Here is a 25259-nt window from a genome sequence, read left to right on the forward strand (position 1 = left end):
GGGAGGAAGCGCGGGGGGGGGGAAGCGGGGACATGAGGGGGCATCCCCCACTCCCATCACCCGCCGCGCTCTCTAATACGGGACCGGGGGGAAGCGGGGACATGAGGGGGCATCCCCCGCTCCCATCACCCGCTCAGTTATCGCTCAGGTGAGCAGCTTTTGTTTTGATCTGTTTTCTGTTGTATGCACTGTGGCAGTCTCAGTGCCTGGGACTGAATAAACCAGGCATAGCCTGTTTAAAGGAACAGTACGTGACGCCTCATCATTTAACCTACCCTAAAAGACCGTGTTCTAAACAGTCCCGGACAAACGACGGAGCCCCGGAGTAAGCCGTTTGTCACATATGGTGGAGAATGCGGGCAGAGCACTAGGGGGTCTGCGGGTTGAAGAACTTTGAAAGAAAAAAAAAAAAAAAAAAAAGTTTTTTTCATCCTCTGCAAACAAGATGGAAGACGTGGTGGGTGCGCTGGTACGCAATGTCGCTGCCCAGAAAGACGCGAATGAAACCCAGCAACAGCTGTTAATAGCCCAGCAAGAAACTAATGCAAACCAGCAGCAGACGAATGCAGCCCAGCAACAGCTGCTAATAGCCCAGCAAGAGATTAATGCCAACCAGCAACAGGCGAATGCCAACCAGCAACAGGCGAATGCAAACCAGCAACAGACGAATGAAGCCCTGCAAAACGCGAATGCAAACCAGCAAGAGACAAACCGCTTGCTGAGAGAGGAGCAACAGCGGTTCGCTCAGGGCTTACAGCAGGAACTCGAGATCCTGAGGGGGACTATCAGTAACCTTCCACTGGCAGCGGCAGCCCCAGTTCCAAAAATGACCAGGGCAAGCCACTACCTTCAGAAGATGGGACCCTCGGATGATGTGGAAGCCTATCTTCTCACGTTTGAACGCACGGCACAGAGAGAGGGATGGCCAGAAGCTGAGTGGGCTGGTCTAATCACACCCTTCCTAAGCGGCGAACCCCAGAAGGCTTACTTTGATCTAGAGCCAGCCGAAGCTAACGTCTATGCAAAATTGAAGTTCGAGATCCTCGCCCGCCTCGGCGTAACCACGGCTGTTCGCGCCCAAAGGTTTCACGCATGGTCCTTCACGATGGATAAAGCCACCCGAAGCCAGATGTATGACCTCATCCACCTCGCCCGGAAGTGGCTACAACCCGAGATCAACTCAGCCAGCCACATCGTGGAACGGTTGGTCATGGACCAGTTCTTGAGGAAACTTCCCTCTGCCTTACGCCGTTGGGTCAGTCGGAGTGACCCCCACAATGCGGATGAGCTTGTGGCCCTCGTAGAAAGGTACAATGCAGCAGAAGAGCACCCGCAACCCACAGTCGTGGAGCAACCCCACTACCCGAGGTTCCAGGACTCTTCCAGAGACGGTAAAAGGGTACCGGGGTTAAGGGGCGCTGAAGAGCGGCGATCCCCTTCACGCAGCACAAGCAACAGTGGTTCGCACACTAAGGGCAATAGCCAACATGGGGAGCCGGGAAAAGGCTCTAAGTGGGACACAGACTATGTACCTAAATGTGTAAATTGTCATGAGAGGGGCCACACAGCAAAAATCTGCCCACTAAATGATGAGCCCATGCAATGCAACAGCGTGGAACCTTATTCGCTGTTGTCCCAATGTATGGGCCCTAGCCCAGAGGACCCCTTGAATAACCATCTGTGGGCATTTGTAAAGGTTAATGGTAAGAGGGTTCGGGCACTTCTTGACTCTGGGAGCATGGTCACACTAGTGTCCGAATACCTCTTGCCCATTAAGAAGAAACAGGGAAACAGTTCACAAAGAGTGGCAATTTGTTGTATACATGGGGATAATCATGAATATTCCACTGTTGATGTTTTTTTTTAAACAGAGTTTGGTTCTTTAGATTTCAAGGTGGGTATTGTACCCAAACTGGCACATGATGTGTTAATAGGGACCGACTTTCCCCATTTTCTAAAAATGTGGTCCCCCGCTCAGAATAGCGCCCAGAGTTCAATAGCGGACCATAACGAAGTATTAGAAGAAACAAATCCTTTCCCTTTTTCAGAAATGGAGGTTGACGAGGGCCCAAATAAGAAGGGGGAAAAGGAGGAGTGCTGTAAAATTCCCTTCCCCATCACTACTTTGGTAGGGAATACCCCAAATCAAGATGTTGAGCAGACACTTACCACCCCAGAACCGGATAAGACCCTCGCTGACCTAGAGGTCAGTCCTGGGAGTTTTAAGAAGGCCCAGTGGGAGGACCCCACATTAGCGGTAGCAAGGGGAAATATACGGGACCAGAATAGTACTCCTGGCCAACCAGATAGGTCACTTGCTTACCCCTACTTCGAGGTAGAGAACGACCTAGTATATCGGGTTGATAAAAGGAAATCAGTTACAACTAAACAATTGTTGGTACCACAGACATTCCGTAACGTAGTATTACACCTCGCACATAGTCATCCATTGGGGGGACACCTAGGGGTGGAAAAGACAAAAGAAAAGGTTCTCCGAAGCTTCTATTGGCCTGGGGTTCTGGCAGAAATTACGAATTATTGTTCCTCATGCCCAGAATGTCAGATCACCGCCCCGTTCAAGGCGTACCGCAGCCCATTGGTACCCCTTCCCATAATAGAGGTACCATTTGACCGGATTGCTATGGATCTAGTAGGACCCCTAATAAAGTCTGCTAGGGGACATCAGCATATATTGGTAATATTAGATTATGCCACCCGATATCCGGAGGCAGTTCCCCTACGTAGCACCTCAGCTAAAAACATAGCAAAAGAGTTAGTAGTTCTGTTTTCCCGGGTCGGGATTCCTAAAGAGATTCTATCTGACCAGGGAACACCATTTATGTCCCAAGTAACGAAAGAGCTATGTAAACTCCTAAAAATCAAGCATCTCAGAACCTCAGTCTATCATCCACAAACAGATGGTTTAGTGGAAAGGTTCAATAAAACCTTAAAGAGCATGTTACGGCGGGCGGTTGATAAAGATGGGAAAAACTGGGATTGTTTGTTACCGTACCTGTTATTTGCCATTAGGGAAGTTCCCCAATCATCCACAGGCTTCTCCCCGTTTGAACTATTGTATGGCCGACACCCAAGGGGCTTACTGGATATAGCCAAAGAGACTTGGGAACACGAGGTTACCCCTTACAGAAGTGTAATAGAGCATGTTGCCCAGATGCAGGACCGCATTGCTGCAGTCCTACCCATAGTGAGGGAACACATGGAGAAAGCTCAAGAAGCACAGAGGAATACATATAATAAGGGTGCTAGGGTCAGAATTTTTTCTCCAGGTGATAGGGTACTAGTTCTGGTTCCCACCGTGGAGAGTAAATTCCTTGCTAAATGGCATGGGCCATATGAGGTCTTGGAAAGAGTGGGAGAAGTAAATTATAAGGTAAGACAGCCAGGTAGGAGGAAACCTGAGCAAATTTACCATATAAACCTACTCAAGCCCTGGAAAGATAGAGAAGTCTTGTTAACCCTAGTACCCCCAGGTCCGTCAGAGAATCAAGAAACTGACCCAGAGGTTAGCATAGCTGAAACCCTGTCTGTTCATCAGAAACGAGAGGTTCAGAATTTAGTGAGAAGAAACAAAGAAATCTTCTCTATACGGCCAGGTAGAACTAGCGTAATTGAACATGACCTAGTCTCTGAACCGGGGGTCCGAGTTAACCTTAAACCGTACCGAATCCCAGAGGCCAAAAGAAAGGCTATAAGTTTAGAGGTTAAAAAAATGCTAAAACTAGGTGTAATTGAGGAATCCCAAAGTGGGTGGAACAGCCCTATAGTCTTAGTCCCAAAGCCAGATGGTACAACAAGGTTTTGTAATGACTACCGGAAACTAAACGCGGTGTCAAAATTTGATACTTATCCTATGCCCAGGGTAGATGAACTTGTAGAGAGACTGGGCAAAGCCCGATATCTCACAACCCTAGACCTAACAAAAGGGTACTGGCAGGTTCCCCTCACAGAAAGGGCAAAAGAAAAGACAGCCTTCTCAACCCCAGACGGCCTCTTTCAGTATAAGGTGTTGCCTTTTGGCTTACATGGAGCTCCCGCCACATTCCAAAGAATGATGGATAAAATTTTAAAACCACATGCTCGGTATGCTGCCGCCTACCTGGATGATGTGGTAATCCATAGTGAAGATTGGCAATCCCACCTTCCAAAGGTCCAAGCTGTGCTTGACGCAGTCCGGTCTGCTGGACTAACTGCTAACCCCGCTAAATGCACTATTGGTCTGGAGGAGGCCAAGTATCTGGGATATTCTATTGGCAGAGGTTTACTCAAACCCCAAACACTCAAAGTGGAGGCGATACAAAATTGGCCAAGGCCAGTTACAAAAAAACAAGTAAGGACCTTTTTGGGGTTAATTGGGTACTATAGAAGGTTTATTCCCAATTTTGCAACTAAGGCAACCCCACTAACTGACCTCACAAAAGCAAGAGGACCGCTAATGGTAAAGTGGTCCCCGGAAACCGAACAGGCCTTTAGAAGCCTGAAAGAAGCTCTCTGTGCCCAACCAGTGTTGGTCACACCTGACTTCTCCAAAGAGTTCGTAGTCCAAACCGACGCATCTGAGGTAGGGCTGGGGGCGGTACTCTCCCAGGAGTCTCAAGGTGAGGAGCACCCCATCCTTTATTTAAGTAGGAAACTAAATCCCCAGGAGAAAAATTACTCCATAGTAGAGAAAGAGTGTCTCGCAATAAAGTGGGCTGTAGAGACGCTCAAATACTATCTGTTGGGGAGAAAATTCCGGTTGGTCACAGATCATGCACCCCTTACCTGGATGTGTCAAAACAGGGAAAAGAATGCTAGAGTGACCAGGTGGTTCCTAAGCCTACAACCCTTTAAATTTTCTGTGGAACACAGGTCAGGGCACAAACATGGCAATGCTGACGGGTTGTCAAGGATGCACTCCCTAATATCCATGGTCGCTCATCCCTCGAGGTCTGAGCTGGGGGGGAGGATATGTGACAGAAACCAGGGGATGGTAATAAATTCCGTATATAGGGCTCCCAGGATACTAGACAGTTTCTATCCTGTTTGGCCTGGGAGTGCAGCCTTATAATACATACACTCCATCCCACAGTTTGGCAAGCGCTGGAACTGAGGGATGAGAGATCCAGACCAGAGTTTGTCTGCTGCCTGATTTCTGTCACCTGTCATGCTAATTAGGAATCAGGTATGAAAGACTGATTTCCTGTTTGCTCTGGTCTCTCCACAAGAGCCAGGAGGCTGGAAGGCTGCTGAACTACAGAGGGGAGAAGCCTCTTCCCCAAACAGGTTCAATCTTTCTGTTCATTTGTGTAAGACTGCAAAAGTACCTTGTTTTGTTGTTGGGAGTGGAAAAGCCACTTCCAACCCTGAGTCAGGGATATCTAAGTTAAGTTATCGCTCAGGTGAGCAGCTTTTGTTTTGATCTGTTTTCTGTTGTATGCACTGTGGCAGTCTCAGTGCCTGGGACTGAATAAACCAGGCATAGCCTGTTTAAAGGAACAGTACGTGATGCCTCATCATTTAACCTACCCTAAAAGACCGTGTTCTAAACAGTCCCGGACAAACGACGGAGCCCCGGAGTAAGCCGTTTGTCACAATATATATGTATAGTGGTGTGTGTGTGTGTGTGTGTGTATCCCAAACTCTATATTTTAACTGGAAAAGTTGGGGGTCGTCTTATACGCCCAGTCGTCTTATACGCCGGAATATACGGTAACCCTTTTTCATGAGATTATTATTTTATTTTAGCCTAATTGGTAGGAGCGCAGGAATCGTTCTTTTTGTTTTTCTATATGTAAGGCCTATCTTTTTACCTGCAGCAAACTTCTATAAGGAGGAGCGTGGTATTATGTACAGTCTATCTCGCCTCCCTGTCATGTAACTCCTAGTACTCTAGGCTATGACAGGTTAATCTGTGGACTTTTTGACCCCCCTCATGCCCCTCTTATGTGACAGAGGTAAGGTGGTGACTCATGGCCTGTGTAAGCCTACCTGGTATAGGTATAGACCATGAGCCCGCCCCTTCTGGTTCCTCCTAGGAGGGAGTGGCAAATTTAGTTGAGTCCTGCTCTGGAGGTGGAAGAGAGAGCAGTGGAGCTGTGTCTCTCCCATGGCGGGATGAGCGTGCTCACCCCCAGCCTTTTGGCTGGGGGAACATCTGATTCTGCCCCAGATGCCCTATAAGACCAGGGGCCATCACCATCCAGAGCCCTGGGAACTCTGAGACTCTGCATCGCTGTAAGGAAGATCTGCAGTGGATGTATGCCATGCAATAAAGACTCTTGTTATTACACTCCTGTCTAAGTATCAGTCCTTGGGTATGCAATTGTTGGGGCTGATTTCTGGACACCCTGGAACCCACTACGGCTGGAGGCACTAACACCATGAGAAGAACTACAGAAAGAACCTAAGCCTGTCCTGATCTCCATACCATCGCAGATCCAACTCAGCTCTCCTGATCCTATCAGTTATCCGCACCACACACAGGTAACAGAGGCTGTGCATCTCCCAATGGGGAGGAGGTTGGTGGGGGGGGGGGGGGGGGACAATGCTACATGTAGAAGGGCCAACAAATCACTCCAAAGTAATACAGATCTCTGTACATAATGTACAGCCATTTTAAAAATTGTGTTTGGATTATTCATTTCATTATTCTAAAGCATACAGTATATTGTGTAAATGTATGTGCACAAAGAGGAATGTACATTTAAATATGACAGGTTCACAGAAGGAATATAATCACTTTGAGCTTGCAGTATTCTAGCATAAAACACTGTACAATATGTTCGTAGAACCAATGTGGTTAAAGTTCTAGTACAGTAGCTCCCTTGACTCTGGATAAGTGTAGGTTTGCGGTGAGCTGTGATAATACAACAGCATGAGAGCTCTTTGTGGATGAAATTATAGTGTATAGATCTCCTCCTTTTCATGTGTGCATTTCTTCTCAGCGGTTTTCTAAAAATCAAAAAGGAAGGATCTTTCCAACAAAATTCAGTTTTCATAGAACTTATTGGCCCTTATTCTATACAACCCGAAGTGGCTGATGGGAACGTTTTCGTTCCAAATTCCCCATCGACTTCAATGTGAAATTTGCATTAAAACGGCCCGAATTGCTGTTACAGATTTTACCCCATGGTCATAATTTTAACGATGTGATTACTTCTTGTCACTTTAGTATCCTGAATTGTAATACCTACTGTACCATGAGAACCTGTCAAGTGATGCAAATGCATTTTCGTGTATTAATACAGCGCATAACACTACAGATGTAGCAAGACTTACTGGCTTTGGTGCTGCTGCTGCCACGCACGGTCACGGCATTGAAGGATTAACGATGCGAGGGGTCCCGTTCAGAAGTATGGACCAACCATGGCTCCATTGCGGCAGACACTGTCGTGGGCGCCGCAGACTTTCGCTTGTTTGTCCGCAGCAACAAGCACAGTAAGTCTTGCTACATCTGTATACTGTATGCATCTAGGAAGAACTCTCATGTTGGGCCTACACTACTGTACATCCCAACCTGGGTCAAATCTTAGTAAATATGAAGAAGAGGCCTTGAACACTTATTTACAACAACCTTTATAATAAACTATGTATTACTCTGGCCTGTTTTACGGTATCACAACCTGCAACGAATGTAAACAACTGTTAAAGCAGCAATACTGGTTCACTTAGAAAATTATTATTTGTGTAACAAGGTCCCGCTGGTCACCCCGGTTCCTCCACGTGCGTCCCCCCTCCTCTTACCCTTCGGTGGCGGAGGGAATAGTCGCAGGTGTGGGGAGGTTGATGCGGGCGAACGGGTCGCCGGAGACCTGTGGCGAGCGGTGGTCCAAGGCGCCACCATGTCAGGGAGGCTCGCGCATGCGCATGCGCAGCAGAGCACCCGGCGACCATTAGAAGTATCACGTATGCGCAGAGGCTTCACAGTTGCAGCGGCCATTACATGCTCCGCAGAGGAACTACAAGCCCCATAGTGCTTTGGGGCATAGGTCAGCCAATAGAGCTGTTAGGATCCAGAGATACATTTGGCACGCTTAGAGTGCGAGGCAGTCAGTTGGAGCCAGGACAGACAAGGGGAAGGTAGGGTCTGAGTGTCAGTGGCACTCAGACTAGGCCAGAGACTCCCCTTAGGTCCCAGATAGGCCGCAATCACATGTAGCTTTTGGCTGCTTCAGGGAAGACCCCTTAGATAGGGACGCTTTCCCCTTTTATTGTAATTTCAGGGACACAAGGAAGACACAGTGTGGTGTTATGAAAGACTCTTAAAGGTGAGACTCTCCTACAGGAGTCCACCCAACGGAGAGCCTCATAGCTGGATCAGATGGATCCTCATTGCTAAGTCGGCTGCACCGAGTACTGGAGTACTCGGCAGGTACCTCAACAAAGTGCAAAGTTCAACAGCTCACGGGTAGCGCTACTCCCTACACTTTCGGTGGGCCTGAACATTGGAAAAGGGACATCAGGGTATTGGTGCCTAGCACCCGATGTACTTTGGGACACTCACTGGTGGTACTGGGCGGGGTGTTCACTATACTGTGTGGTGGTGTTATGTTATATGTGCTGTCAGTAAAGGTTGTTATTATATATTGTGTGTGTTTACTATTACTATTGGTTCCTGTGAGGGGCTCCTCCCACTGCGCTGGGATCCCTTGCAGGTGGAGGTGCTGCACTGAGACGATAATTATACCACCCCAGGCTCCCAGTGGCGGAGGCTTGGGCCCTCTGTGAGCCAACAGGAAACGACAGTACCGAAAGTCTCTTTATTTAGGGGCAGCGAGGTAGAGGTAGATGATGGATAGCACTGCCAAGGAAATCCAGCTCCCAGCGTGACCAGAAAAGTAGGAAAAAAGCTTGATAAAGTGCTCTGTGCACAAAACGCGTAGGTGTGTTCGTGTTGTCCTGTTCCTGTTGCCTAGCCTGCAATAAACCAGACCTATTGCTACATTGGAGTGTGCGCTTTTTTCCTACTTTTCCGGTCACGCTGGGAGCTGGATTTTCTTGGCAGTGCTATCCATCATCCACCTCTACCTCGCTGTACCTACCTTTGGATGGACTGCACGCACCTGATGTCTGGAACGTCCGTGCAAGCATACAGGTAAACGGCCGCTGTGCCCTGTCATATATATATATATATATATATATATATATATATATATATATATATATATGGACACCTGTGCTACTTTATTTCCGTATTTGCTTATTTGGTTGGGTGTTTATTGTGTTTAAGCTGTGGGGGTCAAGTGGACTCCACTAGACACTTATCCCTTCCTATTGCATATTCACTCAATCCTCCAGGACATTCCATTGTCATTTTGATTATCATTACATGTTATGGATAGAATTCTCTCTGATTATTCATGCATCACATCTCTTCTTCTTTGTCTTTATTTAGGGGGAAAGAGGGTTACATTTGTTATTTTTTTTGTATTACAGGTTTAAAGCAGGGGGTCTCCGGAGCTGAACCCAATTAAGCTCAGATCTGGGGACCTTTTGTGTCCAGAGATACTTACCTCCGTAGTGGTGCCGGTATCTCAGCAGGCAGAGAAACTGTGTTCCTTAATCACATGGCATCTTAAATATACCATGCCACACGGGCCAATAGGAAGCCGTGACATCATCTGGTGGGTCTTCCTATTGGCCCGCATGACCTCCACCTTTAAACTCCGAAAGATACCGGCACCTCCTTCGAAGGTCTGTATCTCTGGAAGCAGGGGGTCACCGGAGATGAAATGAATTGGTTTCAGCTCCGAAGACCCATGCTTCAAATCTGTAATAATAATTAAAAAAAAATATATATATACTGTATATCCATATATATACAGTGGTGTGAAAAATAAAGTGCACCCTCTTTGAATTATATGGTTTTACATATCAGGACATAATAACAATCATCTGTTCCTTAGCAGGTCTTAAAATTAGGATTAGGGGGGGGGGGGGACAGCTCACTAAGGCTACACCAGGGTTGCCTAAAACCCTTATTATGAGACTAAAGCTGGGGACAGGTCATTGAGGATACACCAGGGACCTGTGCACCCACTCATCATAAAGATGAAGGATAGCGGGGGTCAGCTCTCCGAGGTGTCACCGGGGAGGTTGTTAACTGACCCTTACTAAAGGACAGTTGGGGACGGGCCTCTGAGATGACACCAGGGACCCTGTGCACCCATTCACTATGCATGACGAAGACGGGGGGGACAGGTCCTTGAGGTGACACCAAGGAACTTGTTGCGCACCCCACACTATCTGACAAAGAAAGGTGGGGGCAGTCCCCTGAGGTGACACCAGGGAGACTGCAGCCCAACTGTTGCTGCCAAGGGGAGGTGGGAGCCCTTCACTGAGCTGACGCAAATGGAGACGGCTGCTCACCCACCCCACTACTCAGTTCCTGTGGAAAGCTACCTATATGGGTTGCTACAGTAACACATTTTATTTAATTTCAAATGGTGGTTCCTGGCAAGAGGAATGCACTGCCTGGACATTGCTGTACAAAATGGCGGTACCCACCGAAAATCGGGACCGCATGGAGTTGTCTGAAAAAGTTTGTAATTTTTTTTTGATGTATCCAGGTCCCCCGTGGGTGTCTGCTGTCCCGCGACCCCTCACCTTTTTCCTCCGCTGCCGCGGGTCACTCGCTGGACCCACCGGCACTTCTGAAGGGTGGGAGCCAGTGCAGGGAGCACTTTGCCATTCCGGCGGTCCCCGGCGGTACCCGAGCAGGGCGCCACCATCTTGATGCTGGTCGCACATGCGCAGTAAGTCCCCGGCGGCCCTGCAGTGATCGCGCATGCGCAGGACAGCGCGAGGAGAGCCCGCAAAACGCTAGCCTACCAGGGAAGGCTCTAGGCAGGGATTACGAGTCCCCTGAGCCTCTGCGCGCCCCACGTGATGCCAGGGAGCCAATAGGGCTTAGGACCTACCTGGGGAGAGATACATTTCACGCACGGAGCCCACGCAAGGGCAGTTGGAGCTGGGAGCTAGGAAGGAGCAGTAAGGGTGTAGGGAGCAAGTGAAGCTCCTGCACCAGGTAGGTCCCCCATATCCCAGGTAGGCCCCAATTCACCACCAGGCTAGTGGGTAATTGATAAGGGACGGCCCTAGGTTAGGGACGCTGCCCTTAGGTTCGTGAGGTGCCTTATTGTCCGGTCACAGAGGTCAGTGCTGTGAGGGCGGACAAGAGGGCATCGTGTCAGGTTGCAGTGCGTTGCTGCCGGGATTAGGAGAGGTTAGGTAGGAATGAGTCAGAGGGGACCCGGGTGGGTACGGGAGAGGTAGGTGAGTGCAGGGGGTCACGGACCCACCTGCATAGGATAGGCGACCCCGTAGGCCCCTAGGAGTTTTCCCCAAGCCATTCAAGGTTGCTGTGCTGTAGGGACAGCCTATAGTACAGCGAGTGTCACCGTAGTTCATAAGAGGCAGTTAGGGATTCACCGGACGCTGTGCATCTGTGCAGCGAGTTGGGCGTAGGTCCTCGTTGCGGCTGCAGAGGCTATCCTGGTGGGATCTCCCCGGACTGTGGACCCTGGCTGTCGTGCAGGAACTCGACGGATCCTTTGCGAAGCAGTTGCCGATCCGAGCACTGGAGTGCTCGGCAGGTACTTTAGATCTACAAGTGCACCAACGGGCCCATTAGTTTAATTAGTGACTGCGCAGTCACACATATCCTCTCTCTGTAAGAGAGCAGGACATTGGGTGGGGATTGCTGGACACTGGGAGGGATCATTCGGTGGAGGTGAAGGTGAAGGTAGTGTCCTGCGCGACGCCTGAGTTAGTGTCTCCTCTAGGGAGGGACACCTGTTGGTATATGTGTATATGCTCAAGGTTATTCATGCAAGTAAAGTCCCTGATTGTTTTACACGTTGTGTGGAGTGATATATATATTTCCTGTGAGGAACCACCCCCCTTTGGTGGGAGCCATCGCAGGTGGAGGTGCTGCACCAAGTAAGAGGTTTTACATATTGTCATACGTACCCCAGGCTCTCCGTGGCGGAGGCTTAGGCCTCCTGTGAGCCTAACAGGTAGACGCACCACGCTGGGTAATGCATATAGATCCCCCTACATACACCATATCTGCGATTGGGGGGGAATATGGGTTACATTAACATACCTAATAAAGCAGCATTTTATTTTGCCTGGTTTTTGTTTTAATAAATGCCTTACATTTAGGGCAATGCAATTATCTAAACTGCCGATAGGCAAAGATCCTGCCTCACAGGACACGCAATATGGCTGTTTATTTCAAAGGAAAAAAGTACTGTGGCTTCCTAAATAGTTGCTATAGCAACCCAAAGAAGCTTAATAATGGACATATGTGTAGCCATGGCTGGCCAGCTACCTTTCTGCCTTCCCTGTCACGTAATTTCTAGTAAGATCAAAACTGTGACAGGCTATCCTGTGGGGTTTTCCTCTCCTCCTGCTGCCTCTGTGAGTAGCAGCAGTGGAGATGACATGGGAGTCTGCGCCTGTCCAATAGGGATGCAGATCCTGTGTACTAATTTATAGAGTTGAACCCAGCCCTCACAGGTTCAAGGCAGTTCCCTCTTCGGCTGGGAGGAAGACATGAGCTCAGTCCCTCATGGGCTAGGTGCAATCACTACGCTAGTGAGGCCTCATCAGTACCAGCAGGCCTGTACAATCCAGGAGCCTGGAAGCTATCATATCAACCTCTGGGAACCATCTAACAGCAAATCTGTGCTGCCATGGTACTTCCTCAGTGGGGGTTGCTTCAGACTCAGTATTGGCTGGATAAGTGGTGCAATCTGGTAGCACGGTGCATCACCCTATAGAAGGAGAGAAGTGATTGTTGGAATCACTGGAGGCCACACAAAGTCCCGTATCAACGTAGCAAACCGAATCAGTGGAATCCTCAGGCTCTGCCGATTGCGGTACCTCAGGCAAATCCACGGTAATCTCCTGGACAGTACTGCCAGAAGGGTTTCCAGAGGCATTTCAGCAACTGTAGGAATAGGTACGGCATTGTCTCTCACTTCTGGGGTTGAACTCACAGATTCAGAGTCTTGGATTCCTTCCAACGACCCAGGTATACTGGTATAGGGAGGAGGCGCTTTCTTTTCTGTGGGAATCTCATGGACGATCCATCGGTTCCGCTCAGACCCCCACTCCCTCAGGTGGAAGTGATCAGCGACTCTATTGCCCAATGTACATGCCACAGTGCACTAGTTGTGGGGTAGCAGTCACCATTTCCCCTAATCCACATTGAAATAGTTCAGCACACACGATTATGAGAGTGAGTGATATGGTCACTCCCTGTTCCACATGCTTCTTTCTCTCTGTAATATTCAGCCCCGCCCCAACCAAACCAGCACGATCTGGGTGTGGCTCACCTTAATCTATATCCCAAGACTGTCACGGGAAAGTCTATGCAACGGGCTCCACACATGTATCCTTGCATCTTGTTGGGAAACTCTGTCCCTCTTTAAATTAATGGGAAACTCTGCCCCTCTTGACTGGTTGGAAAACGCTGTACCTTTTGACTTGTGCAAAAATGTTCTGGTAGCGAGGGATTGGGATCACTACTATTTTTGCTGCCCTGGGGCTCTCAGCCCCCAAAAATACTTTGTTTGATCAACAGTTATTTACGTCCCAAGTATATTCACCATTTTCTCAAAGACGCCATTTTAGCTCAGCAGTAGGCAAGTACCATTGGATGCGAACTGCCGCCATTTTGAATGTACAATTCTATTCAGGATTGAGTAGTCCATATTAAACAGACTCTTTGCCCTAAAAGTTCCAAAATAGGCAAAACGCAGACATTCTTTCTCTCTCTTTCTCTTGCTTGCCCAGCCCCACGTTGGGCACTAAATGTAACCCTCCATCCCGGATTCTAGGGAGATTACATCGGTGTGTGTTGCATGGCTACTCCGCATGGGTTATCTTGACTCAGGGGTTGGATTCAAGCAGTTGGGGGATGAGGTAGCAATGTTGTAGAATAATGGGTGCCAGGAATTGTTATAGTACAACTGTTATTTATTCGTGACCCAGCACAGGGACCACTCATTCACATTTGACAATGTTGCACTGTATTGTATATAAGACATATATGAATATGGTTCTTCCATTAGTGCCCACTCTTAACAATTTACTTAATTGCTCTACGTAGATGCAGGATCCGGCCCCCCTTCTCTTTGGTTTGGAACATCTCTCCTCATTATCTCGGTAATACTAGGCCCATTTGGGGATCCTAGCGGGTCCTGTAAATATGTAAACGAACATTTTGGCCTTTATGGTAACTGCCACTTCAACCTCCATGCAGATCCGCTGTTAGAGCGAATCCACACGCATCTGGGAATCCTTGTTACTGAGGCCCTCTTTTGCATGCCGTTTCGGAATTAGCAACTTATACTGGACTCCCGCAGTCTTCTCTAGGGATCCTAACTAACAAGGTTACTATCCCTGTCTATAACATAATAAAGTAAGGGGCTTGGACTATACCGTTACTAGAAACATGGGTGTCTACTAGAGATGGGTGAAGTTTTGGGGCGGATTTGTATCCGTAGCGGATCGTTTGGGTTCTTTTGGTCTGTGGATTTCAGCGGATCAATCTCAAAAAGGGCAATTCGCATTTTGCGGATTTTTTTATTGTTATTGCCAATACTCTCTGCGGATTCTGCATTCCGTTGACAGATTTGTAGAATCCAATCCGTGGATTCAGCAATCCGTTGACGGATTTTAAAGAATCTTGTTGCTGAATCCCCAGGTTGGATCCAATGGAGGTTTTTGATGAATCCGCGTGAATTAAAACCGACCAAATCCGTTTGCAGATTTTAAACTGCGAAATGGATTTTGGGGGGGAAATGCAAGAGAATCCGGGAAGCCGGATTAGGGCAGATCCGCCCGTTTCTAGTGTCAACTGTCACAAGGTTGCACTCCTCTTATCCTCCTGGAACCTGACCTTCTAGAACAGTCCCTTTTCCGTAAATACCCCATGTGTGACTTCTGTATTACCATAGCAACTCAGGGTGGGGCCTAGCATACACTAACCATGCTAGTAACCCTTTAAGAAGAGGATTACACAACAAAATCATTAAAAAACGGAGAGTGAAAAAAATGCAATAAGTATTAGTTAATACTACATAACTTATTTCTTTAAAAAAAAAAAAAACACTGGATTTTGAATGAAATGCTGCTTTAATTTGATACTACATTGGTGTAGGTACGTTTTGTAATACTGTATATTCTATTAAACTATCAGCAAAAAAATAGCTGAAAAACAGCCTGTAGTTATTGTTTTTCACATACCTATTGAGCATGTGTTTGAAATTTACCCACACAAATGGGGTATCAAATTAATAGTATAATCTATTGGGCTATGGGGGGGGGGAAAACAACTTGTGTTTTAGTATAATGGATAAATTGATTAAACATTTGAAACATTTTTGCGTTATAGTTATATCTATAATAAAAACTGCATGAGAAAACACTCAGCGTTAAATTTAGTATATCTTTGATTTCTGTCATAGGCCCTAATCATCCCCTGTTTTAAATGGGTCATTTATTCCAATACAAGTGATGAAAAATTGTGACTTAACACACCAGTGCCATCTCGTGCAATATTTTGTATGGGTACACTGCAGTGCATTCCATTTATCACGGCTAATAATAGCAGCAATGTAATTGGTCTTCCCACATGCATTTGATCAAATACTTTAATAAAGGCTATAGCAGAGAAAAACTAAGCTCATTTAGTAATACAGCGCAAAACATTAGTGTCACTTAGGATCTAACAGACACATTTATTATAATTTAGGATGTTGAAATAAAGAAAAATTAACAACAGCTCTAATTAGAAATATGGGTTCTATGAATATACCACATTCTACATTCTTTTACAATGATAATTCCTGTTGAAGAAATTGTTGCTGCCGGAAAACATGTTTCTGAAATATGTTGGAATTCAATCTGTTCAGTGTTTTGAGAATCCATTATGTGATATTTTGCATGGTGAAAACCAGGGGTAATTACCCTTAGCTCACAAAAATGGAAACAAATTATAAACGTAGCTACTTTCCTTTAGAAGTGGAATCCCCCTTAGAATGCACTTTTTAGTTGCTTCACAAATAAATGCTGCAGTTTTGTTTTCAATGGGGATCCTGAAACTGAATCCTACCCCACCCCCCCCCATAGCCTACATCCCCATGGTGACAATCAGAATTTATAAATGCTCTCTTAATGTCAGAGGATGAGAGGTTTTAATTGATTTGCCCACTTAAGCAATGAAACAAGGGCCTACAGTAAATTTCACAGAGGGTCAAACAGGTGATGTTCTCACAGGAAAAGGAGCTGCAGTTCGAGTAAGGAGGAGACGCTGACCTGTCTAATGAACAGTCTCTGCACAAACGGAAACGCTTGGGGAAATCAGAACTCTCCCAAATTTACGTTTACTATATGTAGCCATGCATAATAATGGACTGCAGACATCTTCCCTGTTGGCAATAAACCCTGGTAAGTACAGGAATGCCAGCAGTAGTTATGGAGGTTTTCCCTCACACCCTGGTGAGGTGCCCTACGTATGGATGGGAGTGGCTGCATGCTATGAGTCACTGGTTAGTGACGTCAGAGATGTGCCTGCCCCCTGAGGTACCTAAGGCACAACACTGTCAAGTTAGTGGTTGTTGCTAAAGTGTTTGGCTCCTGTGAAAGGGATTGCAGGATAGCTTTGTGACCCTAGTGCTGTAACTAGTGGCACGAATATCCAAATCAAGCCTGTCAAGGCCACACTGTGTCCAGGAATCTCGCACAGGGGTGATCTCCCTACGGGGAGAGGGGATCCCACTCCAATTAGGAGGGCAGTACCTGGCAAAGGGACAGCACGGAGAAATGTGCGGCTAGAGCTGAAAGCTGCATGGGGCAGTCTACTACAGTAAGATCGTCAATAAAGATGCCCTGTTCAAATATACCCCCACTGTGTGAGTGTGAGATTACTCTGCAGTGGCAGTCACCACCGGGATGAGTTCCTCACCAGGACCATCTCCCTGCGGAAGCACAGATCCTGATGAGGTGGAGGCGCTGCACATGATATAGGTAGGACTCGCACCCACTACCTCAGCTACCTGTCCTGATGACATCCCCTAATACCATCGTGCGGGAGACTCAGGAGTCCTGTTACTTGCAGGTGCACCACCATACACGATCACGTAATGGGGACCGTTTAGACCACACGGGCCAATGTGAGATTGGGTGGGTCAGACAGGAGGGAACACCCGTTACATTTGGAGGCGCTGCTGAGAGACCTGTCAACAGGACAGGCTTTTTCTAGGCACACTAGGAAACAGGGAGAGTGTCTGCTGCCACTTTGTGCTGCGTGGGACGGAGCCAGGGGTAGTCAGGGAGCTGCTGGAGCTGCAGACCGCACAGACGCCTTGGGATCCTGCAAGGGGTTAGTGGGTCTGGAGAAGGGGGCTATTGCTGTTCTAGTCGCCTTGAGGTAGCGCTGGTGGGGGACGCCTGAAGGGATAAACTGGTAACTTAGGGCAGGAATTCTGGAAGGGTCCGCGCTAGGCTTGCCAACAGTAGGTAGACGCCCAAGTACTGCATGGAAGAGCCAGAGTACTCTAGTCTCCATTCCAGACCACTTACCAAGAGGAGCACAGACTGGGAGGAAGGAGTTACAGTAGACACAGAAAGAGTGAGCCTAGCCTGAGGTAGTGCAAACACGAGTCAGATCTATGTTAGGTACACAAGGTGGTGCACAAGGCATTTTTATTGTACTGATGTGGTAGCTGCCCCGCAGAGCGGAGCTCCATGTACAAGAATCCAGTATTCAGTGACCGAGAGAGAACCGCAAGAATGGAGGATCTGCAAAGAGCAGAAGGTCCAGGATGGCAGACAGTTCGAGAGAGAACCGCAAGAATGGAGGATCTGCAAAGCGCAGAAGGTCCAGGATGGCGTACAGACGAAGAGATCGCACCTGTTCTGTGCGAGTATGAAGAACAAGCTACAGAAGAGACTTTGTGAGCCTGTTGTGGACTGGCGTGAAAGCCGTGGCTGCGCCGTGTCTGCGCCGTGGCTGCGCCGTGTCTGTCCTGTTTATGCTCTCGGGATAGTAACCCCGAGAACAGTGAGGACGACAGTGTTATCCGATGGGAGGAATGAAATGGACTTGCTTATCATTCGATACACAAACAACCAAACGCTACCTCAAATGTGATGCAAAAAGACAGTACGAACCAAGATAGCGGTTCCCGCGTTCCCGTGACACCGCGTGGGCCAGCTGCAGAAAGTCTTGCAACTTTGCAGTTTGCTAATTGTTGGCCAGGATTGGCGCCAATGAGAAAACCCCACCCTGTTGGGGAGTTTGGCGCGAAAGCTGGAGCTGTGCCCTCATGGACTATGACTCACTCCGCCCCTGTGCTGGGTCAGCCTACAAGTCTACGAGACCTCCCCCTAGTTTCAACCAGGGGGACTGGTTTGCAGTTCCACCGGATGCAGATGGAGAAGGTAGGAGGAGAGGTTGCCAAACCAGCCCCTGCACTCCAGTTGCGAAGAGCCATTGACCAGTACAGACCCCTGAAGCGAGTCCCTCCACTGGTGAATATGGCTGGTGTCTCTGAGCAAGTCGAACAGAGTCCTTTGATTACGACACATCCCTACTCGGCTCCAGGAGGCTTCCTGATCCTCCGGGTAGAGGGTGTAGAGACTGTGGCGTGTCTCTGCCTGCAGTGCAGACTGCCGGGCGGAGCCGTGGGCAGTGAGTCCCGATGCCCTCATTGTGGACTGCAATATCTGTGGCCCATGCCGACTTTTGTGCCGGTGCAAGCCATGGAAGCCAAGGAAGATGTCCCTATGCTGGTGGCAGAAATTCCAGGTGCATTATGGCGAGAAACCACGGGTCCCGAAGAACCGGGTCCGGTTCTCAGGAAAGAGAAAACCAGTCACCGACGGGGTGACAAGAGAGGGGCACATCGGCGATCACCTAACGGGATGCCCCGCCCGAATGCAAAACTAGAGTCCTCGGACGAGGAGTGTGCCAGGCTGTCGAGTGCGATGGATCTGAAGACAGACTACCATACTATTGGTACGCCTTGGCGAGATGCTATCCCTCGTGGTGTGGAGACACGGAGTCGAGTGCCTCCCGCACCGCGTGAACCCGAGCAGCGGAGTCCCACGGCCGTGGTGACTAGCGGTTCGGAAGGAGGTCGATCCACCCCGACACTACGAAATAGTAAGCCAAAGCAGTGTTTATCGCAGGCTCCGGGGGTGGTGGTGATTAAAGAAGAGCGGAGCCAGGCCCAGACGGGATCGCGCTGGAGCAGGGCGTTGCCGGATGTCCTGGTGGAGGAAGAGGTCTCGATTGGGGACCAAACCCAAGATGGCGACGAGGCACGTGCGTACACGGAGATGATTTCCAGTGACCAGAGCGGGGTCGAATGGGAAATGATCGTGCCTCTACGGTCGAGCAGCGGAAGCCGGTCGCCTACGTCGAGGAGGAATTGGCGATCGAGTCGGAGGGTGAAGAGCCCCAGCACTGGTGAAGAGGAGAGACTTTGTTGTGGAGCGGAGTCAGGTATTGTCAAGGAGCAGGTCGTAACCCTGCCGATATCTACTGTCCGGCCCCGTCCCCACACCCCATCCACTCCCAAAGTTAGCCCTAAGGCCCTAGATAAAGTCCCTGCCCCAGTCGTTTTCACGTTTGGGTCAACTTCTAGTCTAGGGATGTCAGGGAAGTCCCGGGGCCAGTGTCGGTGTCTAGTGACTGTCCTAGTGCCATGACTGTTACCATTGGGGATAAGACACAGCGCCGGGAAATTACAGCACCATCAGAGGGTACCTCAGGGATATCTTCTGGGGGGGCCCGAGGAGGAGGACTCCCTAGAGTCAGATCAGGAAGAGCTTAGGGAGACCAGATGGTGGGCGCCTCTGTATGAGGGATATGTAGCATGGATTGACCGCACCCGATTCATTTTGGAAAAAGAGGGGGTGGTGGATCATTGGTGGGCTACAGGGGAGTTTGAAGATTATGCTTACCTTAAAGAGTTGCGAACGAGGTGGGGTAAGATTAAGCGAGGTTTAATTACGCCAAAGGGTTCCGAGGGGTTAGAGGATCCCGTGGATGCAGACGAGCCCCTGTCATGGGTGTTGCCGGGGAGGGCGGGCTATGCTAGGTTGACCCAGTCCTGTCGGGCCGAGCGAGCCATCACTGCTAAATATAAGAGGTCTCATGGGCTTGAGTACCCTTATGTCCCCGAACCTCTGATGAGGAAGATTGAAGATAACCGGGAAAGGTGGCTTCGAGCTGACATTGAGTACTATATTGTTCAGAAAGGGGGTGCCATTACGGGAGTTCAGGGCGAACAGTGAGTTTCTCAGCTAATGAGGTTTTGGACAATTGGGCGCAGTATCTACATGCATAAAGTAGTGTACCGCAACGAGCGAGGTTTGCCCCGAGAGTACAGCGTTACGGTGACTGATGCAGCGGGAAGGGACGTGAAGAAGCCAGACCCTAGACACTATTATTAAGTTGCCTAACTAGATAGCGTCTGTGTTTAATCTAGCGCTCCCTGCTGGTCAGAGTGTGCTCTACATTGCATTATTATGTGAAGGTAATGATGTTTGAAACTTTATTTGTGTGTTCTTTTGCAGTGTTTCCTGGCGCAAGGTACACCAAATTTAGGTCCCAGCCGGGACGGTGGGGATTCACCAGGGGGAGTATGTAGCCATGCATAATAATGGACTGCAGACATCTTCCCTGTTGGCAATAAACCCTGGTAAGTACAGGAATGCCAGCAGTAGCTATGGAGGTTTTCCCACACACCCTGGTGAGGTGCCCTATGTATGGATGGGAGTGGCTGCATGCTCTGAGTCCCTGGTTAGTGACATCAGAGATGTGCCTGCCCCCTGAGGTATATAAGGCACAACACTGTCAAGTTAGTGGTTGTTGCTAAAGTGTTTGGCTCCTGTGAAAGGGATTGCAGGATAGCTTTGTTACCCTAGTGCTGTAACTAGTGCCTCGAATATCCAAATCAAGCCTGTCAAGGCCACACTGTGTCCAGGGACCTGTCACAGGGGTGATCTCCCTACGGGGAGAGGGGATCCCACTTCAATTAGGAGGGCAGTACCTGCCAAAGGGACAGCACGGAGAAATGTGCGGCTAGAGCTGAAAGCTGCATGGGGCAGTCTACAACAGTAAGATCGTCAATAAAGATGTCCTGTTCAAATATACCCCCACTGTGTGAGTGTGAGATTACTCTGCAGTGGCAGTCACCACCGAGAAGGAGTTCCTCACCAGGACCATCTCCCTGTGGAAGCACAGATCCTGATGAGGTGGAGGCGCTGCACATGATATAGGTAGGACTCGCACCCACTACCTCAGCTACCTGTCCTGATGACATCCCCTAATACCATCGTGCGGGAGACTCAGGAGTCCTGTTACTTGCAGGTACACCACCATACACGCTCACGTAATGTGGACCGGTTAGACCACATGGGCCAATGTGAGATTGGGTGGGTCAGACAGGAGGGAACACCCGTTACATATGTATACAAATGATCACTGAAAGATTATTTATAGATGTATATAGCTGTTAGATTTTTTTTACGGTCAAGATGTAATCCCTTCCTATCACTGGTTTACTTTGGTGCGAGAAAGCACTGCACCTTTAACCCTCCTCCCCATCCAACAGATCTATTTTTGGGGGACTACCCACCACCTCTTTAAGAAAGCTCAAAAAAAAGACGCAGGACCACATAGACATGGAGGTGCAGGTCACGGCACTTTATTAATAAATGAAAAGATATACTAATAAATAATGAACATAGAAATGAAACGCTTTAAAGAACCATTTGGCCAACTTAATTTACCAACTTTTCTATCTGTTTGCAAACCCTCACATCATTTTAGATCCTTGCCCTTCTTTGATTTTTAGGATAGCATTGTGTAGTCTTGAATCCCTTTACTGCACTAACCTCCACCTCCTTCGTTGGGTAGGGATGTGTACATTTTTCCAAAACGCATTTGTAAACTGTTTCGCACTTTTTTTTAACTAAAATCGATTCCTAGTGAACCAATTGGGATGGGAGTTAGAAGGATAAATTGAAATGCTTGGCGAATTTTGATCTTACTGTGTGTAAAAAATGGGACCATTTTTCATGGTTCGTGAACTGGTCTCAACAGCTGCGCACATCTCTAACTCTGGGAATCGTGCTATTCTATGAATCCACCATCAGGTACTTTCTCACATTTAGAGCAAACAAACTAGATGGCGCTCAATATATTATCAACTAAACATAGTGCAAGTGAATACTAATATTATGTAAACAAAAGACCAGAAGAAAAAATATAAAATGCAAAATGAAATCACATGCAAATAAAGGAACAAATGAACACTCAAACCCTTAGAAGGACTGTTTCAAGGTCCACACGAACAAGGACAAAGAACAAGGGGAGCGTTGGTACCTTAAAAAGAAATAAAATATGTAGTGCAACACTGTAGCAATATGAAACAAATGGAGCTCCCAAAAGAGCACCTCTATAACTGAAAAATTAGAGACTAGAAGGCCACAGATGGAGGCTATAAAGAGGAGGTGTAATCTCTAAAGGGAGAGACACACACGGAGCCAAGGTAAAATCTCACAATTTATCCAAAAACAATAAAAGTGGAGGCTTACAAGATCCCAATGGGATAACAGCATAGAACGTTGGTGATCAAAACATCACATCACGCCGTCTTTGCTGCTTCAAGCCACCATGGTGCATCACTGCCTGGAGCCGACACGTCACTTCCGGTATTGGGGCCGACACGTCACTTCCGGTATTGCAGCCGATTTGAAGATGACGTCACGGGATTCCCAGCAGTCTCTCTCCCTCTCGATTGTAGGGTCACACTCTGAATTTTGCCTTATGAATGTAAAGGAGAATCTTTTTATATTTTTATTTATATCCGTTTTATTAAAATCTTTATTATGAATGTATAAAAATTGTTTTAAGATAAATGTTTAAATATCTGAATGTATCCTGGCTTGATAGGGCATTTAGTTCATTTGCCCACCAATTAGGGATGTTATATCAATTATCCTATAGGAGGAGAGGTTAGTGATAATATAGTGGGTATATAAAGATCCCCGTAACAGGTCACTGCTACGCCTGACAAAGCCGTTATTCAGAACGGCGAAACGCATAGAGCGTGACCCTACAATCGAGAGGGAGAGAGACTGCTGGGAATCCCGTGACGTCATCTTCAAATCGGCTGCAATACCGGAAGTGACGTGTCGGCTCCAATACCGGAAGTGACGTGTCGGCTCCAGGCAGTGATGCACCATGGTGGCTTGAAGCAGCAAAGATGGCGTGATGTGATGTTTTGATCACCAACGTTCTATGCTGTTATCCCATTGGGATCTTGTAAGCCTCCACTTTTATTGTTTTTGGATAAATTGTGAGATTTTACCTTGGCTCCGTGTGTGTCTCTCTCTTTAGAGATTACACCTCCTCCTTATAGCCTCCATCTGTGGCCTTCTAGTCTGTTATTTTTCAGCTATAGAGGTGCTCTTTTGGGAGCTCCATTTGTTTCATATTGCTACAGTGTTGCACTATGTATTTTATTTCTTTTTAAGATACCAAACGCTCCCCTGGTTCTTCTTTGTACTTCCTCACATTTCTCTGTAGCCTGCCGCCCTCCAGCTTCACAGCATGACCACTTGTTCTAGAACTTCTGTTTCCAAAAATATTCTTCCCTCGTGTATCTTGTTCAAGCCCTTGATGTATTGCTTAATTTCTTTAGTGTTTAGTTATAAATATCTAAGAAACTAATCACGGCAAATTTGTAACTTTGACAGCCAACCACACCCCCTGCTTTTCAGCCAATAGTAAATTAATATAAACTAAAGTTAACCTAAAGCTACTGTAAATAAACCCAAGGGATTTCTTCTTTTAACATTTCCCAACTTTGGAAGCCATAAACTCTTCTGAATCAAACCTCTGACAAGATACTCTGTGGTGTGGCAATCCAATAACCAATATATTTTTGTCATTATTTTTGATTTATCTTAACAACTCAGTATGTCGAGCTGTCTAATATTTTTTTTTATTTTTATTATGAATAGATAACAACAATCCCTGTCATAAATATTAATTCTTAAGTAGGGCATGTTCGTGGGAGCATTCAACGGTTGTACTTGCCAAAAATGTGGCTTACTTGTCACATATCTGGTGAAATACCTCTTCTGCATGACAAAAAAAACCATCAACCAATGAGTGATCCTGTTTCACCTGAATTACTCTACCAACAGATGAGAACCCCACCTATCGGAACCCCACAGGTGGCAGTTGTTTCCAGGGTCAAGATACCCTCCATATGAAGGTTTTCTGGACTACCCTTCTTCAGACCTTACTGTTATACTAACATTGATAACAAACCAGCAAGTAACACAATGCCAGAATTGGTAAATTATCACAAATGACCTACAGTTAGTTTACAAGTGTGATTGGAGATGAGTGGTGGGTTAGTCATCTCAATAATGTTAGATTGAAGGATGTGAACAATGTACATCTCTTATGTTTCTTTAATACACTCATAAGTGTGGTATGTTTGTCAATGAGCTGGTAGATAGCATGTGCTGGCCATTTTCTTAATCCTAATTCTACAGTATGTTATCATTAGATTTGAATCCCATTTCTCTTAGTCTCCAATCTCCACTATTGGAAACCAGGCTGCTATGGGATTCGAGTTAGTAAACAAGGATTGGAATGTGATCTAACAAGGAGTCAGTCTAGCAATGCTGCACTGGTACTCTTTTGAAAAACCAGCTACCTATCAACTGCACTGGTTTTTACAGTCACTGTCAGTAATGGCCCAGACTTTTTCTGCGAGTCTTCATATTGCATGAGGATTTGGATGAAAACCTAATAAAACTTCTAAGAGGTTATTCAACAGGTCGCACTAGCTGTAGACTTTTAGTGAATGTACCTTGGCTATCACACGTTAGAACTTTAACCACTCTCCTGGTGTTGGTGCCAAGAAAGTGCCACCAGACTGTCTGGGGATCAGCCCTATCCGCAAATCTCCACCCAGAGTAATCAGTACTCCCTGAGGAAGTCATGGTTCCAAAGCTGGGATTGGAAAGCACTGAACAGTCCAGGATCTCAGCATAGGCCCACAGGAAAGGGGACACTAAGGATATTACTAAGAAAGGGGCCCGGTCAACAATGAAGTTCGTAAAGTAAAAAGTGTAACCCATGTTCCACCCCCTCCACCCCCCCCCCCCCCCCCTCTGGGAAATTTCATTGCTATACGGTGTGGTGCGGTGCA

Source organism: Ascaphus truei, chromosome 4 (assembly GCF_040206685.1).
Source record: "Ascaphus truei isolate aAscTru1 chromosome 4, aAscTru1.hap1, whole genome shotgun sequence".
NCBI lineage: Eukaryota > Metazoa > Chordata > Amphibia > Anura > Ascaphidae > Ascaphus > Ascaphus truei.